A 17,337-nucleotide genomic window follows, 5' to 3' on the forward strand; every position below is an offset into this window, starting at 1 on the left:
AGCCAAGTTTACCCTTATTTCTACAATCAGCACCTATTGTCTCTGTCCAAGAGGGACACAGGTGGAATCCCCAGGGTAAATTCATGGTCACCCATCCAATCATCCAGATTGCATTTGAAAAGGGCCAAAGAGGTACTCTTGTTTGACATGAAGTGGGGGTCTGTTCCAAAGGTGTGGTAACCTCTGGGAGACAAATCTGTCCCTCTAGCAGGCTTTATTAATGTCACATACCAGGTTAAGGTCTTTAGAGCAGGTAACCCATGTACCATTTGACTTACAGATATGTAGAATTTCCAATAAAGCAAGGTCAGAGATTGCTTTGTATGCAAGGCAGAAGTCACCTCTGAAGTCTGAAACAGAATAAAGTGACAGTGATTTCAAATGCTCCCCATAGGACAGATGCTGTAGACCTTGAATTTTCCTTGTGAGGAACCCTTGTGGTTTCTCCAATTGCTGCAGGTGCTTGGAAAGGGACATACCAAAAGGAGCATTGTACTCAGTTATTGCCCTGATGAGGGAAGAGTGCATGGAGGTTATAACTTCTTTTTTTTTAGAGGCAATGGCTTTACTTATGAGATGAGCAATATAGAATGCCTGTCTTACCACTGTGGAGACATGGTGGTCAAAGGTAAGGTTACTATCCCCTGTGTGCCCAGGTCCCTCACCATTGAGTGTGTACATACGGTGTTGCTATTGATGTGGTAGTTAGCAGCAACATTGCTTTTACTGAAAGGAATGATAATACATTTTTTGCATTGCGTTTAAGGCCATGACTTTGGCACCAATCATTTGTTTGTGTAAGACCCTCTTGTAGGACATTGACATCATTTGGACAGTCTATGACTGCTCCCAGTTTGCAGTCATTAGCAATCTTTGTCAGCCACAGGCCTTTAGTTTTTGTTTGTACTTCGGAGAAATAGATTCCAAACAGCAGAGGTCCCAGGACTGATCTCTGTGAAACACTGCTAGTTACAGATCTGCTGCTGGAGGTGGATTCCCTTGTTTTGACTATATGAGTTCTACAAGTGAGCCAATTAGCGACCCATCTAATGATATAAGGGTTGATGCCTAGCTGGGTGAGTTTGTCAATGATGCCTGAGTGGGGGATAATGCCAAATACCTTGGCTAAGTCCAGGTAGGCTGTATGCACAGAGTCCTCTTCATCCAGGGCCTTGGTGACTGTCTTGAAGACGTTCACCAGGTTTAACAGGCATAATCTCCCCTTGACAAATCCAAGCTCAGTAGGGTCAAGTGTTTGGAGATTACCTATATCTTTGATGATAAGTTCCGTAATGATTCGCTCCATGGCCTTTCAGATAAGGCTAGTCAGGAAAATAGGTCTATAGTTCCCAGGGTCAGTGAAAGCACCACCTTTGTGCAGGAAAATAATGGTGGCTGTTTTCCATTCAGCTGGTACGAAGTCGGTGATTAGACTATGATTGAAAAGAGTACGCAATGATGTTGCTAATTCACGTTGGAGCCCAAGTAGGATGCAGTCTGAGATGTTATCAGGTACCATAGATGCTGTATTTTTGGCCTTACAGAGGGAATTTATGACCTGCTCTTCAGAAGTACAAGTTAGGGGACAGGTGGTAGGGATGTCATGGGGTATGTGTGGTGGGGTCAGGGGAGTGAAGTTTTCACAGAACCTGTGGGCCAACAGGTTAGCTATGTCCACAGGTTCAGTATATGTAGTATCATTAACTACCAGTTTGCACAAATTTGGGCCTTTCCTTTTAGGTTATGGATATAACTATAGAATGCCTTGTAGTTGTCGTTTGTTGAGGAATCTAAATTGGACTCATAGATTGCTTTGGAGGAACTCACAAGAAGTCTTATTTGTTTGTTTAAGCTGAGGAGGAAGTGTTTCCAGTATATTAGGCTCACTGCTATGCTTAGACAACAATTTCTTCATTTTATTGTAAAGCCTGTTAATGGTAGTTGTCCACCAGGTAGGTTTGCACTTCCTTGTGGAGCTTGTTTTGGTCTTATTAAATATGACCAAGTCAATGCAAGTATACAGGTGATTGTATAAAGCATTGGTGTAGAGCTTGGCATAGTTGCCTGTTCCATCTGAGGGAGGAGGTACAGTGAAGCTATTTATACCATCATAGGCTGCCTCAATATCCACATAGTATAGCATTTATAATGACTTCATGTACCGTGGATATCCGATTCGCTTCATATAAAAAAATAAGAATATTAGTCAACTTGTTTTTTACTCAAAAACACACTAGCCCTGCCATTCTAGAGCAGCAATTGTTTAACTGTGCTTACGTGAGCACATGGTCAATCATTTCTAGTGGCTCAACTGGTTAGCACACAGAACGTATAAAGAAGCACAAAACAATGCTGTGATTGTGAGTTCAGTGCCCATCTACAACATTTGGTTTGTCTGGCAATGTGCACAGAGGATTAAAACTCTGTTAAGTAGCTGCTTGCTGTGTCCAGTGCATGGAGTATAATTCCTTCCATCTATTTTATCTACTGTGTGACTCTGCTCAAGCCATTTAGGCTGATAATTTTCCTTGGTAATGCCTGAGAAGTAATAACTTTTCTAGTGGGCTTACCCTGTCAGCAAATAGGTACAAAACAATTCATCCACAGAATGCCTCATTGCCCTCCAATTGCAGCTACTTTTTTGACAGTGTGCATACCTTAGGTTCCTGACTGCAATAAAATAACTTATTGTATAATAATGACTGTGAACACATCAGATGCCTAACTATGATCAAATGAACAAATAAATGTAAAACCAATGGGCACAGTAATTTATTTCAGCTAATGTCTGTCAGATGCATGGTGTGTGACTCATTGAGACCACATACACATATATCCTAGCACAGACAGACAGACACACACACACACACACACACACACACACACACACACACACACACACACACACACACACACACACACACACACAAAAACATTCCCACTGGTTACTGCCTGTTTATTGACTTTGTACACTTAAGATGTCTGATTGTGATGAAATGAATACATAAGCAAGTACTGGCCGTAGTAATATATTCAGTTCATTGCTATTAGACACACACACAGTGTAACCCCCTGAACTACCCCAGATCCATAGATATACGCACCAGTTACTGCCATGTTATGACACTGTATACCTTGGATATATGTGATTAAGTTAATCTGGAAATAAATAATGGTCATAGTAGTGTATATCTTAGCTTGTTGTTATCAAATGCATACAGTACAACTTATTACAACCCTACTCTTGTGCATGCATGCGTGCACACACACACACACACACACACACACACACACACACACACACACACACACACACACACACACACACACACACACACACACACACACACACACACACACACACACACACACACGCACACACACGCACACACACACACACACATGCACACACAAGCAAAACCACCATTTAGCAGCTACAACCATTTTGTTGTCTCTGTATACATTGTCTATCTGATTGTGATCAAATGAATAAATAAATAATAGCCCTTGTAACATATTTCAACTGTGCAACATCAGACACATATATTACATTCCATTGCAAATCCTTACCACAGACACACTTGCATGTAGACATATGTCACATCATACATCAAAATATAAACCTGTATTTGCTTCAAATTCATAACATCCAATAAGATACTGGCCTCAAATAAAAAACATTAAAAAAAGAACACAAACATTTTGAATGCAACATACAATACCATATTTTATGTCTTATTTGACTTATTTATGGTGGCCTAAAAAGGAAATATTAAGCAAACAGCAATTGCAATGAGAAAAAAAATGGTTTTGCTTTGAAGTGTGTTCCATTTAAGTGCCAAACAGTTTGATATCATAGGATCATAGGATCACAGGAGTTTACTAGGGTATCGACCCAAAGGTTATTTCAAGCCTAGCTGTTTCTTCCCATTGTAATACCATAGAAATTCTAGTCGATATCCAGGACTATATTAAGTAATGGCTACCCATGTCCAAAAAGGTTATGGGCACTGTCCCTGGTAAGCTGCTTGTTCAGAGATTCCAGAATAATTTGAAGGATATGATAGTTTGCAAGTCATTTCTACTTCTTAAACTAACATAAAAGGCACAGTAGCGATGCAGGCAGTAAACACAGCACTAACCAAAATGCAGGAAACAAAGTTGAAAAAAACACTGCTTCATGAACTTTAAAATTCGGATTTATTGTGATACAAACAGAAGTGCTTTCACTTGGATAGGCTTCTTCAGACCAAAAGAACCCCCCTCTTGTACAGCCTTATATAGCAAAAAAGGTGCCAAAAACAGATAAACCATTAAAGGCACAGTACAACTATCATGGTATACAACATAAATGAAGTGCTTACTCTAAAATACATTAACAATAGTAAAATAAAAATAAAATGAAAACACCTATACCACTCATAAAACATGAATAGAGATGTATAAAAGCAAAAAACTGCATAAATTCACACTAATTGCAAAACACTAATAATAAATCCTCTCATAAAAATTCTCTCATAAAAGTGCTCTCATAAAATATGTAAAAAGCACAATCATACATATCACTTCAATCTCCTGGACTTCAGGAAAGGTCTCAATGGTACTTTCTCATTCAGTCCAGGAAAAGCATCTGCTCTAAGTCTAACAATCCATTTAGATTCAATACTCTGAGTTCTACCCCTCACACCCCCCCCTAAAACTAGTGTGTGTAAGATCTAGTACTTAAAATGAAAAAGATGTGTGGAATCATTAGACAAGACATGTTTGGACAGAGCATTGACAGTGGAATGAATCATAATCGTGTAGAGATGTTCCCTTATTCTGTCCTCAGCCTCCTGTCCATCTTGCCTACATAAAACGCAGCACAGGCTCCACAGGAGGCCAAGTAAACAACATGTGTAGATTCACAGTTTGCATGAACTCTAACTTCATGGTTAGTGCCATAGACAGGGTGATAGAAATGGACATCAGTATCTATGGAACAATAATAGTTGCAACTATCACAGGGTACAGTACCAGCAACCCTATCACCTCCACCATCCATGACAGGATAACACAGCGATTTCTTTAGATTCAATCTATTCTTATAGACAAAACCTGGGGCAGCACCTACAATTTCCCTCACATTCGGGTCCAGTGTTAACACACCCTAGTGTGATCTAATCACATCCTTCAACCTACCTACATCCTTAGTATAATATAAGGGCACTCTGAAACCATGGTCTCTGCTCCCTGCCAGAACACCCTGAGAGGGACCATCGTGGTCCACTACAGTCTCAGAGAAAAAGGGTGTATCAGCTTGTTCCCTCAAAGTAATGAGGTCTGCCAATCCTCTCTCCATGTCAGATGTCTGATATTCCCTGCTCTTAAACCTCTCACATAAATCCCTAACATCTGCCTCAAAACCATCCTGACTGGGATTATACCATGACGTCCTATATACCTGACCCCTCACAATATTACCAAAGATGTAACCTGGATGCATACTGCGTCTATGGAGATAGGAGTTGCATTGACACTCCTTTCTATACACTCCTGTGTTCAATAGGCCACTTTCCAATCTCTGAATGTAGACATCCAAAATGGAAATCCAATTCTCAGTATGCATAAGTACCAGTTTCATGCTCTAAAATATTGAATGAATCCCTAAAGTTTAGAGTGTCAGGATTGGGAAATAAACATTGAAACATCTCCCTAATGCTGGCACCATTGAAAATGATACAACAAGAGATTTCAGCACAGTAGCACAGTATTATTTAATTTAAAAAAATTACTTCATATAAAAAAAAAAATAAGTTTCACTTCCATGCTGTGCTGCACCTTACTAATTCCAAGTCACATTTTTTTTACTTTGGATTCTGAGTCTTTCAGGGTCCACCCATCTGGAGTGGCCTGAGCCAATGGGAAATGGCTGCTCAATGCTTCCACCAGTCGCTGAGCAGAGCTGATTAACAAACGGCCTCTGAAGCTTCCTTACTCCTCCTTTCTGCGTGCTGATGTCATCCTGCTGTTCTGTGCATATTTCTAGAGCTGCAGAACTCTGCACTCTGGTTATTCTAGGAGTCATCACTGGGATTTTGTATGACAGGTTTGTTTTAGAGCATTTTATATTGCTGTGAGTTTCACTGAAGTGTATCCTTTTGTATTGTACTGTGTAAGCAAATGGTACACTTTTCAAGGCTTCCCCCTTTTCTCCACTGTGGTGCAGCTGTGGAGTGGGTATACACACACACACACACACACACACACACACACATATATATATATATATATATATATATATATAACACACACACACATGAAGGGGTGCTACTTTTTTGACAGTGCATATACCTCAGGTCCCCTGAAAAATATATATACTTTTTGTACTATTTTTTATGTTTCTTTTACTCACCATTTTTGACATTTAATTTTCAGTAAAAGATGAGCAGAAAAACAGTACTTCGATGGCTCATAAGTAAACTCCCTATGCCTCCCCTTACCTAAAAGTGCACAGTGCGTTATGCAGTACTGACAGACCAACTAAATGATGTTTCAGCCAGAAGAAAGCCTTTTACAGAGGAAGTTTGCATCTCAGTCTCTAGATCCTGCCTCCCCACTTAACAACTGTGCTGGGAAAACAAAAGGAAAGTCTACCTCTGTCCGAATGGTATGAACTTACACAATTAATATTTCATTTTAAAAAAATTTGGAATATTGCTAAATCTAATATGAATGTAAAAGATTACTACAGCATTCCAAATGATGGTAATGCCCTCCGGAATGCTTCACTGTGTAGTATGTTTGTGTCAAGTTCACAGTGGCATCCCTGCATTATTTAAAATGAACATAACTGTATACACTACATATACCTCCCAATGCAGATGGTTATATTTTTTTCTCCTTCTCCTGTACCTGTGATACTGTCTAGAGATATGACAAAGTTGGCATAGTGGTGAAACTCTTTGTCTCCCATGCATAAAGTATAAGGTTCAAAACTGACCACTAGCTAATGCACTATGGAGTTTGCATGTTCTGCCCGTGTTTCCTAAAAATGTGCTAAGTATTTTCATCTCAAGCTCTCCCAAGAATGCAGCACTTGATGGTATCTATTGGGGGAGAGTTCTACAGATCAACTGCTTTGCATATTAACTGTCATTTGCAGTAGCTTATAGATAAAATATCACAGACTGCATGCTGTGTTGGGGCTACCCGACTGACAGTGTAAAAAATTGGTTGTAGGTCATTTGGTCCCATTTACAAATTTCGGAACAAATGGATATAGTTATTTGCCCATTTTACTCCAGTCAGCTTCCAGGTCTTCAGCCAAGTGTGTATTGACCTTAGAATCTTCTCAGACCCCTGCTTGCAGTTGCTTGTGGCCACCAGTGGTTTGTTCTCTGGGGTATCTGTTTCACTGGGGATGACTTTGCAATCAGTGATTCTACACCAGTGTCCTTTTGTTATTATGAAGAAGTCTACTTGAATTGCATTTTGACCACTTATGTATGTGATCTTTTCATTGTCTCTCTTTCTCTTGGTTAACCAGTCTTTGCCATGATTAAGCTATTTGCCAGAGAAAAGTCGAGAATGGCTTCTCCTTCTTCGTTCCTGTTATCTTAATCACGTGGGCCTAATCAGTACTCATAATCTGTTTCCCCTAATATGAGTGTTCAGGTCCTCCATTATCAACACCAACTCATGTTGCTCTGATTTATTTAGGAGGTCTTGCAACTGCTGCCTGAATGCACCTCTTTTCCTCGCTATCACAACTCTGCCGTGAGGCATAGTTTGAGATTATGAATACTGCCCTAACCTTAACTGAAGTCTGACATGAGTCTATTAGTAATTCTTATGACATCCCTCACAGTCTTTAGAAGCCTCTCCCTTACTGAGATTTCCACACTATTTCTAGTTTGTCCTCTATCTCAGTAGTAGACTCTGGATCCCAAGCCAAGCGGCCTTGCTGCAATGTATTTCAACTATATCTGCTAAATACACAGGATATAGAGCCTCCTCCTTACCATCATGCCAGCCTCTTCCAAACTGCATCCTGACAGTGAAACTATATTCAGAGTAGCAATTCTTAAATTAACTTGATTGTTTTTTACATCTAGCTTTCACTCAAAGCAGAGTTATCCCAGGTACTCCAGGCTAGGCAAGTGGACGATGACAAACCAGCTTATTGCTGGATTTTATGGTCACACACTTGCCAATACAAGCATATAGACCTCTTCTTTGTCATCATTATATGGATCCCTGGTGTAGGCTGGATCCTCAGACCACTTATAACTGGTAAATACCTTGCCCATTTTTGGTGGCATTACTCAATGTGACCAAACTACCTAGTAGTAACAGCACACAGTCTGTGATTTGTGTTCTCCTTTTTAGTGGATACTGTGCACAAAAGTTGATGCCTAAAGCAGTTGGTCTGCATGCTTCTTCTAGAGTCTGTGCTGGTACTAACAGAGGATGTTTTTGACATGTGAACTGTGATATATGCAATGAAGAAAGACCTCATAATTGGCTAATTTGCATGTTTCGGAATCGTCATTAACTACCACTATTGCTATTCTGTGCTTTCCTATTGCAGTTAACAGTGGTGACTGATATTTTGCACTGGTGCAGTCATTCCCCCCTTTCATTGTCCCACACACCTACAAATTCAAACACACACATACACACACACACACACACACACACATACACATACAGACGCAAGCACGCACACACATACACACACACACACACATACACACACAAACACGTACACATACACACACACACACACACACACACACACCCATCCTACCTGTCCCTGAGTTGACAGAACATCCCTGATCTGCTTTATACTCAAGATTGTCCATCCTTGTCCAGCATTATTACATGCACATTAATTCCTGGAGAACGCAGACTATCTGCAGATTGACTAGTCTCTATCTCCAGATGTAACAACAAATATGGTGACTCTAGACAAGCTATTACCATATGCAAACTATAGAGTAAATTATTCCTCTTCTTGAGGTATTGCATTGACATTTTCTTTCCTAATCATTTGGTTAATATATTTTGCGTTTTCTCTTTATCTTTTATCACTTTCCTTTTATTGTTTCCTCCAGGTCTTTCTACCTTTTGCCTTAACCTTATTATCAACATATGTCTCAGTGTTGCTTGTTTATTCCTTTCAAAATATATACAAAATTATGCATGTATTTATTTAGCTTTTTGGTTGTTTGCTTGTTTTGTTGCTCTCTGATACCAAATGACTATCATCCCTCCCTCCCTCCCACCCACCGAGCTGCCTCATTTCTTCTCCTGGGCATGAAGACCCCTCATGGTCCATTTGTTCCCCCCTTTTATTGTACAGCAGCAGTAAAGAGATTATTCATTGTGTTAATATAATATTGTTTGCATGGCTTAGCTTCATTTCCCTTGACCGCATGCGTCATCTAGATCAATTTGTTTTATTATACTTATTCATTCTGCCTTGCCTCATTATATTCTCAGTCATTGTAATTAGTTCTGCTTTGTTAGGTGGTTTAATACTATTTGCTAAAACTGTCTCCTCTTTTAAATGTCAAAGAGACACTTCATAATATGTAATTATGTTTATGACCAGTATATTATACTGTGTAAAGCAAGCTGTTTTTTTGGTTATAGTGTCTGGAGCTTTTGTCTCTAATGATTCAACTGAAAATGGGTATTCTCAGATGGTCAGTTCTTACCACTGTTAGTAGCACAACAGGTAGCACATTTGCTTTAATACTGAAAGCTGTGGGTTCTATTCTCACATCAGGTAGATCAACAACTGAATCTGCAGTCCAGTACAAGGGGGAGCTGCTCTCATGAGTGGGTCGTCCTTTGGATAAGACATTAAACCAAGAACCCATCTGCTTGAGTTGGTGTTATCTCAGGGGGATGTAAAAGTTCCCATGACACCTATCAAAAAGACTAGGGGAAATTCCTTGAGGCCCTGGATAGATTTTCACTTGTCTCCCCTAAAAAGAAGTCATTATCCTAGTGGAACTATCTCTGTCAACAAAGAATAAATAAACAAATGTAAATACATATCCTAAGTGGGTTATAATCTGGATAAAGTTGCAGTGCACTTCCTTGAATTTATACTGTGGTAATCAGCGAAATGGTTAAAATATTTACCTCCTATGCTCAAGATGCAGGGTTTGACTTTCAACATTGTTTCATCGTCTGTGTATGAGGGGACACCATTCTGGAATTACCAGCTTAAAACATTTTGTAAAGGCTGCCAACAGCAGCGTGATGACATTTCAGAAAGCAGCTTTGCAGCTGTATAGCAAGTGTCAGAATGAGATAAAACATATTGAGGTAGAAGTCACACCTGGTAAAAAACATGAGATTGCAGGGCTGGCAACAGATTCCTGTTTTTTTTTATAAGTTCTGAGCAGGGTCAAAGAGAAGACCTGTCTAGGAACTGTTTATGCTTTTTTTATTATTAATTAGTACATAAAGGAAGCTGGAGTTCTAAATTTAGTTTCAAAGAAAGGTGTTGATTCTGACTGAAGCAAAGGAAATGGAAAAGATAGTGTCACTTGTCAGAAGCACTGCATGCTAAAAGGTACTGGTGCTGTTATATAATTATATTGTGCGCAGGGCATTATGAATCAGCGTTTATTGCAGGTGACAAATTCGGTGAATACTACTGATAAAGATGTGGGAAACAACAAATGGAGATGGACCGGTGCAGTCCAGAGACACCAAAGATCTGATGCTGTTAGCATGTTAACAGTCAACAATGATATGAATCGCCACAACTAAACTTTGAAAAATAAAGGATAAATATCATCCACGTGCTTAAACAGAGGCAGGTCTTGGTTAAAACGGTATAGTTTGACACAGACCAAGGGGATCACTGTTTCCTGTTTATAAATGTAACTGTACAAACAGTACTTGCCTTTGTACTTTTGCACCGATTTGCGAAATAAAATAAATGATTTCACAGCAATCGCATCTGCGTTTTTATGTTATGCATACAATGTTTTCTTTATAATCTAATTTTTTGTGCAATTACCTTTTGTTTTGTTGGATTTGAATACGCGTATAATGTTTTCTGTTTATTGATCTATATTACCTTGTGTTATGGTGGCATCTTTCAATCAAACGGTGGGCGGTGCAGTCAAAATGCTCGCATGCGGGGTTTGGGAGGGGCTTGCTACTTCGCATCTGGTGGGTTAATACACTTAAATTTTGCCTATAGATATATATATATATATACACACACATGCACAAACACAAACACACAAACACACACACACACGCACACACATTTTTTGGCACGCTGCAGATGACTTCAAGTCCCAGGTGTCCTCTGTTAATTCATTTTATCCAGAGGCCACCATAACTGGGGACTTAATCATGTACCTTTGCTGGGTAGAGTCCCAGGTATCCTCTATTATTCATTTTATCCAGAGGCCACCATAACTGGGGACTTAATCATGTACCTTTGCTGGGTAGATTTTATTTCTCTGAGTAGGAAGGACCTCTGGGTAACTGGATTGATACATGTATGTATCCACACAACCAGGGAGAGAAGTAAGAATGCTGGGACCATCATAATGCAGCCCACTGTGGTTTTCTGTGAAAACCTATGTCCTTCTGTTCTGATGGTGCTGAGCTTGATATTATAGCAAGCGTAGAATGGCACTGCATGGGATACATCCCCTTACATACAAGTTAATGTGACCCTCTTGCTTCTAGCTCTGAATACCTTGCTAGCATGTGTTCTTGCTTCTTGCTTCAATTTTACATCTTACCCACCAGCACAGCCCCACATTATCCCCCTACCAAGGGGGATGAGCAGGCTAAGCTCATAATTTCTCCCCCCTACCTACCACAGTGCACCAGAAACCAGAGCTGCCAACTGAGCGTGGGTCCTGATCCTCTATACCAACAGTACTGACCATGAGTCTTCAGAATTAGCAGCTTCATATTGCTCTAAGCCCCCCAAACTATTGATGCCAAAACGTGAAAAATGCCAACACATCAGTAGGCATGTGCTGAAAAACAGTCAAGGTGCATAGAAAATTTGAAACTTAAAAAAGTAAAATCATTGTTTTTATGCAATCCCCACACCTTCTGCTGATTATATATACTAACTCTGACATTGCTGGAAGGCTTATGGGGTAAGGGCATACTCTCTTCAACCTTGGGAAATGGATTTGTCTTGGATTATCTGTCAACCAGCTGTTTAGTTGATCATATGTAAACTAAGCAGCTATTAACTAAACACAACTCGACCTTTTGCAGATAACTCATACACACATATATATATATATATATATATATATATATATATATATATATGGGACTACCTCTGAGTTGATTGAACACTCAGTTGATTGAAAATGAAATTACTGAGACCACTTCACTAAAAGCTCATTTCACTGAAAACTCACTTGACTGAAGTTATAAATGGCCTTTTCCTCACTGAAGTGTGACCCTGGAGTTAGTATATAAAGTAGCGGGGGTGTGAGGGCACAGCCCCCCACATACCTTGGTTATATATTCTCTTTTGGAAACATTTATTGCAACTTTCTTAAGTATCATTGTGCTTATAGTTTAAAATGTTTATAATATTATGGAGACTCGCCCCATTCCCCATACTTTATATACTAACTCTAGGGTTTGCACTACAGTGAGGGGAAAAAGGCCACTTATAGCTTTTCAATGAAAATAGAGTTTCAAAGAGATGAAGTTTTTCAGTGAAAGTGAAGCTTTCAATGAAGTGGTTCTAGTAATTTAATTTTCAGTCAGAAGTGAGTTTCAATCAACCATAATGGGTACTATATGTATATATATATATATATATATATATATATATATATATATATATATATATATATATATATATATATATATATATATATATATATCTATAGGCAAAATTGAAGTGTATTAACCCACCATGGAGTTAGCATACAGGAGATGGGAGTGTTCGCTGCGTGATTGACATCTTGAGATGGGGATTAACAATGGCAATGACATGCTAATGGCCTTTCCATTCAAATAATATAACATTAACATGGTGATGAAGGTGTTGCATCTAGTCATTATGCAAAGTATGAACCTACCCTAGGTCATGCTGCTTATGAATGTCATTATCACATCAAAATGCACTGTTAATATCTGAAAATGTTAGCGTTTGACACATCCTTAACATGCAGGCAGCAATTTCTCTATATAAAGTGGTCCTACTGTCCCTGTAGTTCTGTTTGTTTCAGAGAAGGTCTGCTGTTATCTGGAACAAGGGCACACATGCTTCTGCCTCATCAGCAAACATAAGTGTTGCCGCAAAATGTTTACTGAGAAGCCTAATCACATGCTCACATTTACAGCAGATGTTCCTGTTTTTACAAAGCCCTTTTCCCCATGCATGCCTCACAGCATTACAAATGTTAGACTGACCCTAATGAATTTGGACATTTCTGTTTTTTTGTTTTTTTTCACGACATAACGTGAATCACATCCACCGCAGGTCTGTATTTTTCAAACTTATTTGTCCCCATTGTCAGTGTGTGCCCGTCGACAGAAATGCCTCACAGCATTACAGTGTGGGCTCAGATTTAGGTAGTTAGAATATTGTGACAGTACCACTCAACTTCTTAATGAAAAAACTGTGGACAAAGTCTCCAATGATATGTGCAGGGGGCCAAAGAAATAGGGAAAGGTTTTTAATCTTGGTGTCATAAACCTAAAAGCCATTACTGGGCTAACTGTCTATCTTAGCAACATCGAATGTGTGGTATTCTTCAGTAAGTGCAATCATCAGTGATTTGCCAGAAAACCACACAGTCTTAAGAAGGCTCAATTGAAAAATGAGATGTGTACCATGTTTCCTGTTTATAAATGTAACTGTACAAACAGTACTTGCCTTTGTACTTTTGCACCGATTTGCGAAATAAAATAAATGATTTCACAGCAATGATTCATGCGTTTTTATGTTATGCATACAATGTTTTCTTTATAATCTAATTTTTTTGTGCAATTACCTTTTGTTTTTTTGGATTTGAATACACGTATAATGTTTTCTGTTTATTGATCTATATTACCTTGTGTTATGGTGGCATCTTTCAATCAAACGGTGGGCGGTGCAGTCAAAATGCTTGCAGGCAGGGTTTGGGAGGGGCTTGCTACTGCGCATCTGGTGGGTTAATACACTTCAATTTTGCCTATAGATATATATATATATATATATATATACACACACACATGCACAAACACACGCACACACACACACATACACACACACATTTTTTGGCAAGCTGCAGATTACTTCAAGTCCCAGGTGTCCTCTGTTAATTCATTTTATCCAGAGGCCACCATAACTGGGGCACTTAATCATGTACCTTTGCTGGGTAGAGTCCCAGGTATCCTATATTATTAATTTTATCCAGAGGCCACCATAACTGGGGACTTAATCATGTATCTTTGCTGGGTAGATTTTATTTCTCTGAGTAGGAAGGACCTCTGGGTAACTGGATTGATACAGGTATGTATCCACACAACCAGGGAGAGAAGTAAGAATGCTGGGACCATCATAATGCAGCCCACTGTGGTTTTCTGTGAAAACCTATGTCCTTCTGTTCTGATGGTGCTGAGCTTGATATTATAGCAAGCGTAGAATGGCACTGCATGGGATCCATCCCTTTACATACAAGTTAATGTGACACTCTTGCTTCTAGTTCTGAATACCTTGCTAGCATGTGTCCTTGCTTCTTGCTCCAATTTTACATCTTACCCACCAGCACAGCCCCACATTATCCCCCTACCAAGGGGGATGAGCAGGCTAAGCTCATCATTTCTCCCCCCTACCTACCACAGTGCACCAGATACCAGAGCTGCCAACTGAGCGTGGGTCCTGATCCTCTATACCAACAGTACTGACCGTGAGTCTTCAGAATTAGCAGCTTCATATTGCAGTTCTTTGCCAAATAGTGATTGTACCACCCAGCATGAGTACACATTTTGCTTGAAACACAGGCATTTTGGGTGTCCTGTCAGCTGTCACCATCTCTCACTATTCACTGTCACTCTCCTGTCATCTTTTCCACTCATGCCTGGCTATCACAGGTCTTCTCTCACATAATCCATCTACCTCTTTGCTGGACACCCTTGTTTCCTCAAATCCCAAAATATTTTTGAAAGCCACCTTCACCAACACCTTTGAGAGATCTCCCTTAACTTCAATGGCATAATGCAATTGTAAATAAAAGACAATTCTGTACCTTTACTGGGAACATAAATTGGGATAGTTTATGTAAAGGGTGAAGATTCAGAGGTGCTTGTAAAAGAAATAGGGTGCATCATCACTGTCCTGAGTAAATATTTCTCATTCACCGTAAACATAAGCACAGATCAATTCGTAGACTTAGCTGACAAGCTTATAAAATGCAGAAAATCCATAAATCGTGCTGCACTCTCAATGCATTGAGAAAGAGTTTTGCCCGAAAGCTTTTAGTTTTGTGCTGTGTTTTATCAAAGATTGACGGTGTGTTCCTCACTTGTTTTAGCTATAAAAAATAAGTTAATTATATCCATCCAAGCTAACTTCTCAAATGCTTTGAAGAACCCACCATCCAGTGTCTCTCAGTCTCCAGGTGTAAACGTATCCGTACAATACAGGATTGCAGTTTGGACGCTAATGCCAAAGCTGACCTTTACTGCCTACAGCCGGAGCTCATGTAACTCAGGTGGCACAGTGTGGAACTTCCCGATGGTGCTTCTGCGCGGAGCGCTCGACCCTCCCTGGGTTGATGCCAACTAAATGGTCACTTAGTAGCAGTGAAGGAGGCTCCTTTCACAGCATACAGTAGTGCTGTTTTACACAAAGCAACGCCATTGGACTACGTCCAGACAGCTATCACAGCCTCCCCACCCCTAAACAATATGCTGCTTGCACTCGAAGGAAGCGGCTTCTCCAAATGTTGTCTTCATTCTTTGGGGGCGGGAAATGAGCACTAGAGTCACAGTACAGTACGTGATACAACTGAAGTGGTGAGTAGTGCTGAAGGAGACAAGCTGGCATTGTCAAGGTGTTCCTACCTGATCTGCACAAGGGGTAAGCAAGCTTCTTTAAATTTCACAACTGATGTTGCAGGGCTTCAGCCGGAAATGCTGGGGGGGGGGGGTACAAAGCATACTTTTTATTAAGTGTAAGTGAAGTCACCTTTTGCAGAGAAGGCAAAAGTTCAACTTATTTCTTGATAGCTTATTGTACGAAGACGGCTCCCAATAAATACACTCCTAGTGTATTCCCGCTATATTCGTATCCACTGGTTCATATTGGCACACTGGGTAATCTTATCTCGTCTAATTATGTGGACAGGTACATATGCACCAACTAGGCAAGGCGTAAGTGGTGAATACTTGTGTCTGCATACACTTAGGTCAATATATTATCTATACCAAAACAACTGTAATAGGGTTGCCACCTTTTCAAATGCCTAAAGTGGGACATTTTTGGTACAAACGTCAGATATTACAGGTTGAAACATACCCCCGGGGCCCCGGCCAGTACGAAGAACAGAACTTCACTTTTTTGCCTAGATAAAAACTTATTCTTGTAATGTTTTAGTTGTTTATTCTGTTTCTTATAACATTTAAGTGGTTCAGATACAGAATCACTGTTGTATGCAACTATTACATTAACTGTAAGAAATAATTTTGTCCTAAAATCTCAGGACATTTACGATTTTTACATTTTTTCTGCAGGACAGAACTGCCCAAAGAGGGACTGTCCCTCGCAAAGTGGGACAGGTGGTAACCATACTATAGTAAAATATGACATTGTAGTCTCACTTTTAACCCTGTTATTACCACAAAGCCTACACTGTACCTACCCCAGAGTCAGTAAGTAGCTCATTGCAGGGGAGAACAGATCATCAGTACGATTACAATTAATGTAAACATCATATTTTGGGGCTGTTGGCTGTAGCAGAAGAATTTAGTTAAAAAATACAGTTCGGACTGTAGCCAGTCAGCATCCCCGCGACCAGAATAGAACCTTGAACTATTCCACTCGTGTGCTGTTAAAAGCTGATGTTTGACGAACTGCTTCCTTATCTCTTGCAATCATCACTAAACATGATGTGCAAAAATACTTGTTGAATTATCTCAATAATATGCTAATACGGAAAGAAATATATTGTTTACCCAGTTGCGGTAAGATTCCAACCGTGCGCACGAAGAGTGCAAATAACATGTCACTTTATTAAAATGAAACAAAACAGTAACTAACATTCTTTTGGTTTATATCATCATAAGGTAATTCACTAGCTCTGGGGTGGTATGGGCACTATAGCTTTTTTAACATTTGGATAAACA

At 39.6% G+C, this 17,337-nt stretch overlaps 1 protein-coding gene across 2 annotated transcripts in view; it reads left to right on the plus strand.

Annotated features, from left to right (window-relative positions):
• The first annotated feature begins 15,953 nt into the window (after positions 1–15,953).
• The window catches only part of LOC122812360 (beta-1,3-galactosyltransferase 2-like), a 266,312-nt gene continuing 264,928 nt past the window's right edge, over positions 15,954–17,337 (plus strand). For both annotated transcript variants that reach the window (XM_044084786.1, XM_044084789.1), the window contains exon 1: positions 15,954–16,072. The gene's annotated coding sequence lies outside the window, so the exon portion shown is untranslated. The remainder of the gene's footprint in view (positions 16,073–17,337) is intronic.

The sequence above is a fragment of the Protopterus annectens genome, chromosome 9.part0, assembly GCF_019279795.1.
Source record: "Protopterus annectens isolate FY-2018-M chromosome 9.part0, PAN1.0, whole genome shotgun sequence".
Lineage (NCBI taxonomy): Eukaryota > Metazoa > Chordata > Ceratodontiformes > Protopteridae > Protopterus > Protopterus annectens.